The sequence below is a fragment of the Emydura macquarii genome, unplaced genomic scaffold, assembly GCF_026122565.2.
Source record: "Emydura macquarii macquarii isolate MOO-44397 ecotype Brisbane River unplaced genomic scaffold, CSIRO-AGI_Emac_v2 contig_374, whole genome shotgun sequence".
Taxonomy (NCBI): domain Eukaryota; kingdom Metazoa; phylum Chordata; order Testudines; family Chelidae; genus Emydura; species Emydura macquarii.
In genome coordinates, this window is record NW_027130511.1 from 13395195 (window position 1) to 13409116 (window position 13922).

Below are 13922 nucleotides of genomic sequence, written 5' to 3' on the forward strand. Positions count from 1 at the left end.
ATCCATGACTGCACATCATGGCAGTGTCTGCAGATTGGACTTCTTGTCCTCAAATATGCTCATTTGTTTCAATAAGGATTTTAAACCTAGCTGGGATGTTTTGATGTTCTGGTCATGTTCCAGTTTAAACTTGGTTTCCTATAACATGAGTTGAGAGAGAAGGAAAATGTGTAATGATAATTATAGCACTTACACAAGTGCTTTTGATGTTTTAAATATTTTACAAACATTGGGCCCAGTCCTGCATGATACTGAATGTGCTTAGTTTCTGTTAAATTTAACAGCGCATATGAGGATCATTATCCCAGTCAATCCCTCTGCCACAGGTGCTGACTTTTGGTTTTGCCAGTGGGTGCCCCTGCCTGGCTTCTGCTGGGGCCAGTGGTCAGGTCCAGCTCCCTACCCAGGGGGTTTTACCCTCACTCACCCGGCTTCTGCCAGGGGCTGGGGCTTAGTTCCCTCCGCTCGGCTTCTTCCGGAGCTAGTGGTTGGGTCTGGCTCCCCCCGCCCCGCATGGCTTCCCCACGGAGCTCCCACCCACCCCCACCTGCCTGCCTGGCTTCTGCCAGGGCCAGGGGGTTGGGTCCAGTTCCCTCCTCCGTGCCCGCGGCTTGTTCAAGCAGCAGTAGCTGGTGAGGCTTTTTTCTCCCCACCCTCCCAGCTTCTGTCGGAGGTCTCCAGGGGCCAGAGCTTAGTTTCCCCCAGCCACCCCTGGACGTCTGCCACTGGGGGTGCCAGTTGGTGCCCAATTTTCCAGGGGCCCCACATTGGCCACCACTGTGCACTCATCTTCCTAGCCCTTGCCTAGTAGTTGTGTTCCTCTGCCGGGACTTACCTGCTGCCTGGAGCCTGACCTGGAGCCTGGCTGGGAGTCTGGGAGAGTGCGGGGGGGGGGGGGAGGAGGGGGCAAGGGGAGCTGCAGGCTACAGCCACACCGGCCATCTGCCCAGGAGGCACATTCATGCAGGTCTGAGGGGAGGCGGTTGGAGAGAGGCGCGGGGTGGCACAGTGTGTGTCCCCAGGTGAACACTGACTAGCAGCAGGGGCTGGCTGGCCCTGTGTGCTGATGACCTAGGATGACTACACCTAACCCTGTCCTGGACCCTAAGCCTTTTTTTTCCCCTGTTACACAGTGCCGAGGGGGGCAGGGCATGACTTGGGAGTTGTCCCCCCATCAGTGTCCCTGGCTGGAGCAGCAGCCCCAGGGGGCTGTGCTGTGATTCAGTGACTCAGCCCCTGCGGAAACAGGGAGGTGCCCATAAAACACATTAAACTAATTAACAGTTAATGAGTGCAATCAATAGCTGATGGGCAGACCGGGTGTGCCAAACAGCATCCGCAGCTGCCTGTGTGAAAGAGCTGCCGGCTGCCTGCCAACAGCTATTGTCCTGACCTGGGCAGATGGTCACCCGGTGCGTGCTGAGCGCCCACTATTTTATTTCCGTGGGTGTCTCAGCCTCTCAGCACCCATGGAGTTGGCACCTATGCCCTTTGCTAATTTACATGGACAGGACACTGACTGAGCATCTCTTTCCTGAAGGCACAGAAGAGACTTGCCACTGCTGTACCATCATTCATCTGCCCCCATAGAATGATATGGAAGGTACTGTATTTGGAGCTCCATGAAGATGGAGCTCTGCAGAGTTTTGTGGTAGGGCTGGGAATAGGAGGAACCATTATCTGCGACATTTCCCCCTCCCAATGCACAGGGACAGGTCTGCCCACAGGAGCTAAGTGGAGATAGTACATAGCACCATCACAGAGGCGCAGCCTCTCTGTGGGACTGGGACTTCCCTTCTTCATTGTTCCCAAAACCTGAAGGACTGGAAGATCACTTTACCTGTTTCCTCTGTGCAGATTTCTCAAAACCTCTATGCAATAAACTTCACAAGTTTCACCACGTGGAATAAGGTCTTATCCAGACGTTTATACAGAAGTAGTCCTCAATAGTGCTATGAGGTAGGTAAATATTATTAATGACAGCATGGCAATTACTAGTGCATGGTAATAATTAGCAGTAAAGATTAAGTCCAACAGATTTCTTCTGACTGATTGCCATGGTTAACAATGTGACAATGAAGATTTAAAAACTGGAAATGGCTCTTGTAACATAGGAAGTCCATCTACTCTGCCATGCAAAGAAAGAAAAATGGTAGCTGGCAGACACAACATTGAGACTAGGCTCTGCTCTGTTTTCAATCTACAAGGGGAAGGGTACAGTTTTGGAGAATACCTTGAATGGTCACTTGAAAATATGTATTATCTCCTTATGCTAATCCACCTTGTATTTAACTGTGACACTGACTTTTCCAGACCTGAGGAAGAGTTCTGTGTAAGCTCAAAAGCTTGTTTTTCCCACCAACAGAAGTTGCTCCAATAAAACATATTACCTCACTAGTCTCTCTAGTATCCTGGGACCAACACAACTATAACTACAATTATATCATGTGTTCTTTTCAGACAAAGACAAAAGCACACTGTTATGTTAAATCCTTGAAAATTACTTGTATTCAGAGAGAAATCAGCACGGAACAGAGAGATGTAAACCCACGGAAAGTCTTTATTGAACTACAAGAAACCAGCCAGAACTGCCTGAGCTATCCCCTAATATTCTAACTCCATTGTTATGGCAACATGCTAGGCTCTGTTGCTACAGCAACCTAGGCAACTAGGCAGGACACAAAATACACAACATATTCCTCCCTCCTTAATGAAAATGCCCATTTAAGAGAATAATCGCTAAACTAGGGAATGAGGATAGACTGCCTCATTTCCTGGCTAAACCCCAGGGATTATTCTGTCCTGTAAACGTGGTTTTGCCCTAACCAAAGATCCAGCCATTGAGGAGGCCTTCTCTCTCTAGGTAGATTGTGGCAGACTTCTGGTGTTCTTGCACCGGAAGGTGTTATTGGTGCAGGTCTAACAATGGGCTCAGGACTTGTAACTCGAACAGGTGAGGGAGCTGTATCTGCTGCAGAGGTGGATGGAGGAGGGGAGTCAGGAATGGTTGACTCTTGACTCGATGATATCTCACCTACAATGGTGAGATCAGGCAGTTCAACTGGAGATGTGGCCTTGGAACTTGTGTATGACCTGGCAACAACTGATCTACAGGTCACCGACAGGTGAGATCATTTGCAGCCTGAACAATGTAGGAAACAGGTCGTGTCTGGACAATGACTGTAGCAGGAACCCATTTAGCTCCAGAAGCATAGTTTTGAGCTAGAACAGGCTGTTCAGGACTAAAGGTTCGGTCTTTTGCTCTCTGTGCACGTCTGATGACTTGATTTTGCTGTTGACGTTGCACAACTTGTCATGCTTTGGAGGGTTTCAGCAGATCAAAAGCAAGTGCGCAGCTGTTGTCCCATCATTAGAAAGGCCAGAGATGCTTTGGTCATAGCATGAGGTGTGTTTCTGTAGGATAGCAAGAAGGTGTCCAGATGCTTTTGAATGGACGAATGTCAACATGCAGATTTTAAAGCTTGTTTCATTGTCTGCACAAATCTTTCCAGTGATTCATTGGCGGATGAATGATATGGTGCTGAAATGATGTGATGTATCCCATTTGCTTTCATAAAAATTTCAAACTCCTGAGAGACAAACTGCGGTCTGTTGTTGCTCACAAGTTGTTCTGGCAGACCAAAACAACTAACAATTTCATGCAGTCTCTGCATAGTGCTTTCAGCAGTAGTGGATGACATTACAGAGACTTCTGGCCATTTGGAGTGGGCGTCGACAACAACCAGGAACATGCTTCCTTCAAATGGGCCAGCAAAATCAACATGAATACTCTGCCAAGGGTTTTCAGGCCAGTCCCAGGGGTGTAGGGCGTCAACTGAGGTGCATTTCTCACACTCTGACATGAAGTACAAACTCTTGCCTTCTCTTCAATGGCTCTGTCCAGGCCAGGCCACCAAAAGTAGCTTTGTACAATTTCCTTCATTTCTTTCTTTCTACAGTGACCTGAATGTAGCTGTTTCAGCATCTGCGATCTCAGTAGTAGTAGAATAATGATGTGCATTCCCCACAACAAGCAACCAGAATGAATTGATAATTCCATCCTCCTAGATATGTAGCAACAAAGTTTGGGTGAGACCTGAGAGTTCTGTAGAGACGTTCCATGCATCACTAGGTCCATAATTTGGGACAGTACTGGTACTCAAGTACTGATTCCTTCCTTACTTCCTTACTTGAATAGCAGTGATGGGTGTGTTCTCTACCTGTTCAAACTAGATTTCTTTCTGGCCAATATCTTGATATTTAACTGGTAAAGGCAGTCTTGAGAGACCATCTGTGTTGCAGTGGAGAATGGATCTCTGATATTTGATCTCATATATGTGTGTGCGGAAAGCAACAATGCCCATCATTGCATACGACTTGCAGCCAATGGTGCAATGCCTGTGCATGGTCCAGAAATGGACATTAGAGGTCGATGGTCCGTGAGAAGTGTGAACAATTACCAGTGAAATTTCCGAATTCCAAAAATGATTCCCGTGCTTCACATTCGATTTGGGTATAGTTAGTTTTTGCCTTGCTTAAGGTGCATGATGCAAAATCAATGGGTCTCTTCTCTCTAGAAGGCATAATTTGTGACATGACCACTCCCACGCCATAAGGAGAGGCATCGCAGGCCAACTGTAGAGGTAAGGAGGGATGAAAATGTGTCAAAACCTCTGAATTTAGCAATGTGTATGTAGCCTTTTTAAATGCAACATCACAGGCTTCAGTCTACTTCCAGACCTTGTTCTGGGAAAGGAGTTCATGTAGTGGTTTTAGTAGTATTGCTAACTGTGGAATAAACTTTCCATAATAGCTTAATAGCCCTAAAAAAGAGCAAAGTTGGCTTACTTTTTGAGGTGAAGCTGACACAGTATTCTTGACTTTTGCAGGAGCCTTACAAAGGCCAGTAGCATCTATGATATGCCCCAAATATTCAACAGAGAGCTGGAAGAATTCACATTTGTCTTAGTGGAGTCGTAGACCGTACACTTCCAGTCTTTGTAGGGCAACCTCCAAGTTTTTAAGGTGATCCTCCTCTTTCTTGCCAATGACCAGGATGTCGTCAAGATAGCACTGGACTCTTGGCAAGCCACTCAAGATCTAGTCCATAGCCCTCTGGAACACAGCTGGGGCAGTCATTATTCCGAAGGGCAAACGAAAGTATCAGTACTGCCCTTTATGCGTTACGATAGTCAACAGCTCTTGGGACTTCTTATCGATCTGCATCTGTAAATACGCCTGACTCGGATCAATCTTGCTGAACTTTTGTCCACCAGCCATGCCAGCGAAGATGTCATCAATGCAGAGAAGAGGGTATTGCTCTGCACACAACACCAGGTTAACAGTGACCTTAAAATCCCCACAAATCCGAATGGAGCCATCTTTCTTCAATACTGGAATGATTAGGGCTGGTACTGGTACAAGGACTCCTTTTTTGACCAGGTGCTCCAGGTCTGCTTCAACTTTTGGCCTGATGGCATATGGCACAGTACTGACTTTCACACATATTGTGTGGCTGTCAGGCTTACTGTTCAGTTTCACAGTGATTCCCTTCATATTTCCCAGATCCTCTCCAAAAATAACAGCATGTTTCTTTAATACAGTTTTCAGACCGGTTTCTTCTTTAGCCATTCTTCTGTCCAATTCAGCTGGATCTTCCTAAGCCATGACCTTCTCATTAAGGCTGGGTAATTGCCTTCCACCACAAACAGTGGCATTTTAGCAGTCTGTACTGAGCTCCACCTTATATCAGTAGTGCCCAACATGGGTACAGCTTCTCCTGTGTAGTCTTCAGAACAATTTTTGTCGGCTTTAGTGGGAGATGCTCTAGATTCTCTTTATACACAGTGTCTCAGACTAGTGAAACTGCTGTGCCGGTGTCCAGTTGTATGCATACAGGTTTACCTTCCAACAGCAGGATTACCCAGTATTCATGTGAGCCAACTGCCATGGACAAGACATGGAGTGGCACTTCTTCTGACTAGGTGTCACTTTGATCATTCTGCGTCTGCTCTACTGCGTAGAAATTTTCTTTTTTGGTCCATCAGACAGCAGGCTTCTTTTTCTCCCATTTGCCTGTTCTGTTTGACTCTTCTTTCTTTTGTTCCCAGACCCTCTCAATGTATCCCTTTTTGCCACAGTGTCGACACACTAGGCCTTTACCCCAGCATTCCGATGCATAGTGACCAGGCTTTCTACAGCTGTGACATTCCCGGATCCCTTCTATCTTGTGGGTAGGTTCTTGTGACACCTTATGCACTCTGGTTGTTGTGCTTCCTTTGCTTTCCTTTCTGAGCTGTTGTGCTTCCTTTGCTTCCATCTCCATAGACACTGCAATTTCAATGGCCTTCTGCAAGGTGAGCTGGGCCTGTCAATAGGCACTTCTGTATTGCTTTATTGGGCAGACCACACATTAACCTATCATGCAAGGTGCCATTTAACACATCATTAAATTCACAGTGCTCAGTAAGCCTCTTCAGAGCTGCTACAAATTGCACAATTGTTTCACCTTCTTCTTGATTCCTTTTGAGGAACCTAAATCTCTCTGCAATTACCAGTGGTTCTGGGGGAATATGTGCCTCCAGGATTTTCACAATGTCACTGTAAGATTTTTGTCTCTGGCTTATCAGGGTGCAATAAGCTGTGCAGTAAACTACAGGTTTTAGCTCCCACAACACTTAAGAAAATTGGCACCTTCTTTGCATCTGTAATTTCATTTTCAATAACAAAAAGCTGAAAACGCTCAGTATATGAATTCCATTGCTCCAGAATCTCATCAAAAGTTCCCAGTTGCCCCATAAGTGTAGTCATTGCTGCCCCCCTTTTTCCCCTTGTCTTTTAGGGTCTTTTATTCATGTGTGTTGGGGCCATTCACACACAATTGCTGGTGATTTCCATTCACTATCACTGCTTCTGTGTCTTCTCCATTACCAGTCTGTGTGCTTGACTTTCCCTTCGCAAAAAGCACAGCCTGCTTTACTTTCAGTTTCGTAGTCAGTGCAAACAGCCCGGCCCCCAGAAGAGCAAACGGTTTTTCTTACGTTTAGTTTTGCTTCTTGCCAGTACAGCACAGGTCCGTCATCCTCATCGCCACTTTTGTTATGTTAAATCTTTGGAAATTACTTGTATTCAGAGAGAAATCAGCACGGAACACAGAGAGATGTAAACCCTCAGAAAATCTTTATTGAACTACAAAAAACCAGCCAGAACTGGCTGAGCTAGCCCCTAAAATTTTAACTCTGTTGCTATGGCAACCAAGGCAACTAGGAAGGACACAAAATACACAACACACACCCACGAATAAGTCCCTTCTCTTCCGAACTACAGGATCTGAGTAAGCTAAGTGGGCTTTGGATTTATTTTTGCTTTTATAATTGAAATGCATGATGTGATTTTTTAAAAAATATAAAATGCATTGGTCTGAATTTGAAAGAATTCAGAAGCTATTGTAATAAGGAAATATAGAAATGCCTACAGACTAATATTGAAATAACATGCAGAATGCCCCAGGGGTCAGTGCTGGAGCTGGTTTTGTTCAACATCTTTATTAATGATCTGGAAGATGGGGTGGATTGCACCCTCAGCAAGTTTGCAAATGATACTAAGCTGGGAGGACTGGTAGATACCCTGGAAGGTAGGGATAGGGTACAGAGTGATCTAAACAAATTGGAGGATTGGGCGAAAAAAAATCTGAGGTTCAACAAGGACTAGTGCAGAGTCCTCCACTTAGGATGGAAGAATCCCATGCACTGCTACAGACTGGGGACCAACTGGCTAGGCAGCACTTCTGCAGAAAAGGACCTGGAGGTTACAGTGGACAAGAAGCTGGATATGAGTCAACAGTGTGCCATTATTGCCAAGAAGACTAACAGCATATTGGGCTGCATTAGTTGGAGCACTGCCAGCAGATCAAGGTAAGTGATTATTCCCCTCTATTCGGCACTAGTGAGGCCACGTTTGGAGTATTGTGTCCAGTTTGGGGCCCTCCACTACAAAAAGGATGTGGACAAATTGGAGAGAGTCCAACGGAGGGCAACAAAAATGATTAGGGGGCTGGAGCACATGACTTATGAGGAGAGGTTGAGGGAACGAGGCTTGCTTAGTCTGCAGAAGAGAAGAATAGGTGGGAGTGATTTGATTATGGCCTTCAACTACCTGAAAGGGGGTTCCAGGGCAGATGGAACTAGACTGTTTTCAGTGGTAGTTGATAGCAGAACTAGGAGCAATGGTCTCAAGTTCCCATGGGAGAGGTCTAGATTGGATATTAGGAAAAACATTTTCACTAGGAGAGTGATGAAGCACTGGAATGGGTTACCTAGAGAGGTGGTGGAATCTCCATCCTTAGAGGCTTTTAAAGTGCAGCTTGACAAAGCCCTGGCTGGGATGATTTGAGCAGGGGATTGGACTAGATGACCTCCTGAGGTACCTACCAACTCTAATCTTCTGATTCTATTAAATATAATTTAAGTATAATTATATTAAAATATACATTTCTAGTGCCTTAACCACAAGACCATCCTCCCTCCTTTCCTGAGGAGTATGACAGGTTAAGGTGCTGGACTGAGATAAAAGAGATCTGGGGTAAGTGCTCAGCTCTGCCAGAGACCATTGGGTGAAATTGGGCAAATCACTTAGGGCCCAATCCTGCAAATGCTTGCCCATGGGAGTAACCTTACTCATGTAAGTAGTCCCACTGATTTCAGTGTGACTAAGTGCACGAATAAGGATTTGCATGATTGGACCCTGAATTGTTCTGTGCCTCAGTTCCTGATCTGTAAGATGGGGATAATAGTACTTCCTTTTACCCATGCTTACTGTAAATCCATTGGGACTCTCTCTTACTATGTGTATGTACAGCACCCAGCACAATAGAGACTCCATTTTGGTTGGGCTCTCTTGGTCCTTTAGTAATGCAAAATAAATATTCAGTATTCAACTGTCCAACTTTGTAAAATTTTCAGAAAGGAAACCAAAGGGGCTCTCCAGTTGTATGATCAATGTATTGGGACAATCTATGTCTGGGCATGCAGAAGTGTTGGAGGAGAGGATGCAAGGAACTCTTCCTCTCATTGTGCTAATGTGCTCCCAGCTGGAGTCCCTGTGCTTCCCAAAAAGGGTGGGAGGATGCAGGACCAGAGCTGGCTGACTGCAGAATAGAGCACATACTATGGTTGTCCTTTAGCTGTGGTGCAATAAGCAAGCTCCCCCTACATGCTAGGGAACTCTGGGAGACGTGCTTCCTGGAGTTCCTCCTGCTGCAGCGAGACTCCATGCTCTCTCAATAGCTTAATAGCACAATCTGACCCAATGTCTTTTTATTAGCCCTATAAAGGGAAACTGGCCTGAAACATAAACATTGCCCAATATCACACATACACTGTACACACCTAACAAGTTTAATTTTTGTATCTATGCAAGAGAGAACATAAAGAGGTCACCCAACCAGCTACTGGCATGCCTGGATCAAGCACATTCTGCTTCTAATGGATTGAATTTCATCATGAAATGGTGACCAGGTTATCTTTGGCAGAAATTACCCTCATATGACAGCAGTATTATTTCAGTGCTTACATACAGATCAGAGTGCTGGAGGACCAACAAGGAATTAGAAGGGGGGGGGGGGTACTTATTCATGTTTGTAATAGTCAGGATCCATGCCAGTTAGTTTAATTACCTCAAGTGGCTAAGTGAGGAGAAAGGAAAAGTAACCATGCAAAATAAGTCATTAAACCAAACACATGGAGATAGCAAGTCCACCTGAGGAAAAGGCAGCAACTATAACAGCAAAGGTGGGCTGGCAGGGGAGGCCAGAAAGATTCCAATGATGAATGTCAACGAAGAGACAAAGAAAACAGAGATGGTGGGACAAACATGGGGGTACAATTATGACAGTTTTCAGGCCAGGTGCCAAATATCTAGAGGAAATCTCAACTCATTTGAATAAAACAAATACAAATTCCATTAATACAGATCATTCACCTTTGCCCTGTTATGGCAGTCATTGCATGCATTTGGCAATAGGGCAAGTTTAAATATCTGTATCTGCTTTTCCTTTTTGTTACGAGGTTAGTGATCTTTCTCCACAAGGTGGCAGAAAGACCACATAATCAACCAGTAATGGTTACAATCAACCTCTGAGTGTCCCTAGAACAGTTATGTTAAAAGTTGAACTATCCTTGTATTTAAACTTTAGAAATAAAATCCTCAAACAATTAATTCGCTTTTAATTGACGAGTTCAATTTAGCCAAGTGATTTAACGAAGGCTGAAGGGGAAAAAAATCACAAACAGCATTAGATTAAACTATTTAGTCATTTGGGGCCTAGTCACACAGTTTTCTTACATTTAGAGGTTATTCAAATGTATTCTTTGCACAAATACTGACAAGTAATACCTTGACTATTTGAAGGGAAACAGGGGTATGAAAGGAACTTGGAGAAGGAAAGACATCAAAGTTTAATGTAAATAAAACAGGTCTGAGGGGCCATAACCTCACTTAGGATAAGATGAGTTTTTCAGATAATCAGGCTTCTGATAATAAAGGCTATTTTTAAAATACATATATTTTAATGTGTGTAGTGGGCTATTGCACCGTCACTTTGGACATTTCTAAATTAAATATGAAGTTTACATTCCTTCATAAAATTTGCCTGGATTAGCCATAACTTTATTTAGCTATCTCCAACTGTCAAGAACAGGTCCCTGAGGGAAGATAGCACCTGCAAGTTAACTCAGTCTTGGATGGAACCTGCCATAAACCCTTCCTCTCTAACCATAAATCTGAGACTCCTGGGTGCTATTCCATTTTAGTGGCTTCTATGTTTAACTGCTTGTGAATCCCTATATATAAGGAGCCCTCTCTGCTTTTATATTGAGAGCCCAGCTTTAGCCAAATGGCCATCAACTCCTGGCAAATAACTCTTTTAGGATGTGAGGGAGGAGTGATTCCCAAATGCAGCACAGCCAGACACCATGCACCCCACTCTTGTGCTAATCAGCGTAAGCTGAGGGGCCTGAGGCAGCCCATCTAGTGAGTGGAGCAGGACCTTGCCCAGTAGCTGTGGTAGGAGTTTGGTTAATGACAAGCATAGATCCAAGGATCCACTAGTGAAGCCAGAGTTAGTATTGAGGGGCCAAACAAAAGGCTAGAACCGGAGTCAGAAGCCAAACCTAACCTGAAGGGGAAGCTGGAGTTGTAGTCAGAGAGGTAGCTGGGAGTCTAAAATCAAAGTCCAAGCCACAGGATAAGCCAGAGTTGTAGTCAGTGACATAGCCAAAAGTGGGAGCCAGAAACCAGAACGGAGCCAGGACAAGCTGGGCCAGAAGCAAAAATAGGGCTAGGAGCAAGGTGAAGCAGAAATGAGAGCAAAGCAAGCACAGCTGCAGGCATGCTGCTGCAAGGCTAAAGTAGCAGATCCCTGGCTCCCCTGTGGCAATCAGGAAGCACAGCCATTTGAAGGGGGGCTAACTGGGCCCAGCTGAGCTTGCTGGGTTGCCTAGTGACCAGACTGGGATCCAGCTGTGCCCCTGACAATTGGCCCTTTTCACTGCCCCTTAGCAAGTGCTTTCATTCTCTGACCCTTGTCAAACTAGAACTTGTAACTGCTCAGTAAAAGAAAGAAAAAAGCTCAAGCAGAAGTCAGGGGAAAATGAGAATATAGAATTTAAAATCCCTGATGCAAGTAGTCAACACAGGAATAGCAGCAAACAAAATAATGTAATAAGAGAGGCTCCTACATCAATCATCTTGTCATACATCCCTCCAACTTGTGAAGCAATTCCATATACCTCAGACCAGCCCACAACACTTCTCATCTTCTGCCTTGAATGGGATGATGATGAATAGTAGAGGCAGTTCAAAATTTTTCACAACCATTTTCTAGCAAAAAGTAGCTTTTTGACAAAATGAACATTTTCAGCAAAAAAAGAAAACGGCTTCCCCCCCCCCCATTTTTTTTTTTTTTTTTTTTTTTTTTAATGTCCATATTTTTGTGGAAAAACCAAAAAATTTCTGGTAAAGCTAGAAAATATTTGGATTACAACTGAAAATATGGAGGGCTCTGCGTTTGTCAAATTTCTTCAAAGGAGGAAAAAATATTTCCTCAACAACTGTATTGCATAGGCTCAGGACAGGGGAAGAAGCCCTGGCTCTTATAGCCACCCTGGTGAGCAAATGTGGTGGCAGTCAGCAATGTTATCAACCCCCCCTCTGCTGCCCTTGTGAGGATCAGGCTACTAATGAGATTTGTTAGCATGCTGTTCTCCATTGTGTAGGCCAATCAGAGTTGCACGGCCCCCACAGCCTGATACGCATCCCTTCCATGTAGTGAGTGACAGGAGCCAGGAAGCACCCCTTCTCTCTCTCGGTCCCTCACACCACTCAGGCAAGCCAGTCCCCGTTTAAGACAATGAATTTCATTTAAAATGGTCACACGTTTCAAACGCTGAAGAAAACTTTACAAAATGTTCTTTACTGGAGGTGGGATGTTTAGTGTAAGATGGCAGGTTGTTCAAAGGCGATTTAGAAGAGTTAAATAATAGCATCCCTTTATACATGTGGGACAGAGTTTCCACAGAGATCGAGTCCTGCATCTGAAAGGGAACTAACACATTTAACATTACTTCACTCACAATGAAAGAAAAAACATTTCAAGCAGTTATCCATTGTACTGAAGAGCTAGGTTTACCCTGTGGATTAAGCTGAGGAAGGATGTTTTTGTGCTTAAAACACAGGATTGGGACTCGGGAGACATAGATTCAGTTCCCTGTTCCACCTCAGGCTTCCTGTGAGACTTTGGACAAGTTACTCAGTTTTCCTCACCTCAGTTCTCCATATGGAAAATGGGGATAACAGTGCTTCATTTCTCTCATCTGATTAGACTGTAGTTTATTCAGGGCAGGGACTAATATTTACTGTTTTCATGTACAGCACTTAGTATAATGGGGCCCTGATCTTGGTTGGAGTATTTTGGTGCTTCAATAAAACAATAATAAAATGCAGTTCCAAACTATGGATCAAATTGTTTCTGCAGCCACCAAGGAGGGAGAAAGTAAAAGTCTGGTAGACCCAGTCGAGGCTGTAGAATGGGGCGTGCTACTTGTGTGAGCATCGCCCTCCTGCTTTCCTTTTCACTGCCCCCAAGGAAATCCACATTTATGGCTAGGGAAGGGGTGGATCACAGCAGAGCCAGGTGCTCTCTGCTCATGAACTTCCCCCCACCCTCTCTCAGGGATGGTATGCAAAAGTTCACATAGATGGAATCAGTATTCACTTTTGAGTGGAGACCTTCCCTTCATTTAACATCCGACTGCTACACCACAAATGGTGGTCTGGGGTAGTGAGGAAAGCCACAGTGGCATAGTTCTTACGCATTCATGCTCCAGGAGACGGGATGGGGATGGACAGAGCTGGGAAGGAGTGCAGTGGTTGGCCCCATCCTTAAACCTTTCCTTTGAAATCCATGCTGCTCTGGAGCAAGCTGCAGGGTCTGCTCATTGCCCAGTTTGTTCCAGTGGTGGAGGACCTTGCCCCCTGAATGAATGGTCCAGCAGAAACTCAGATAGGATCACCTTGTGGAGTTTCCAGTCCCCCAAACAGGGGTTTTTCACTATGTAAGGGGTAATCTGGCCCACTGAAACTTGAACTCTGTTTGCAAGGAAGGGTTACTGTGTCAGCATATTAGAGCGAGAATTGTAGCTAACTCACATATAATTACAATGAGGAAAAATTACTCCAGTGTGTGGAACTCAAGGGTACTCACTTCACAGTAGTGCTAATTAAATCTCAAGACTGACACAGTCCTACATAGCATATAAATGTGGGCTTAAATAATTTGCCCACTCTCTGCAAAGGAAAGAAGGCTATTTATGCAGCCCCATATCCCTTATCAAGAGAACCATCATCCAGAGTCATACCCAGCACTA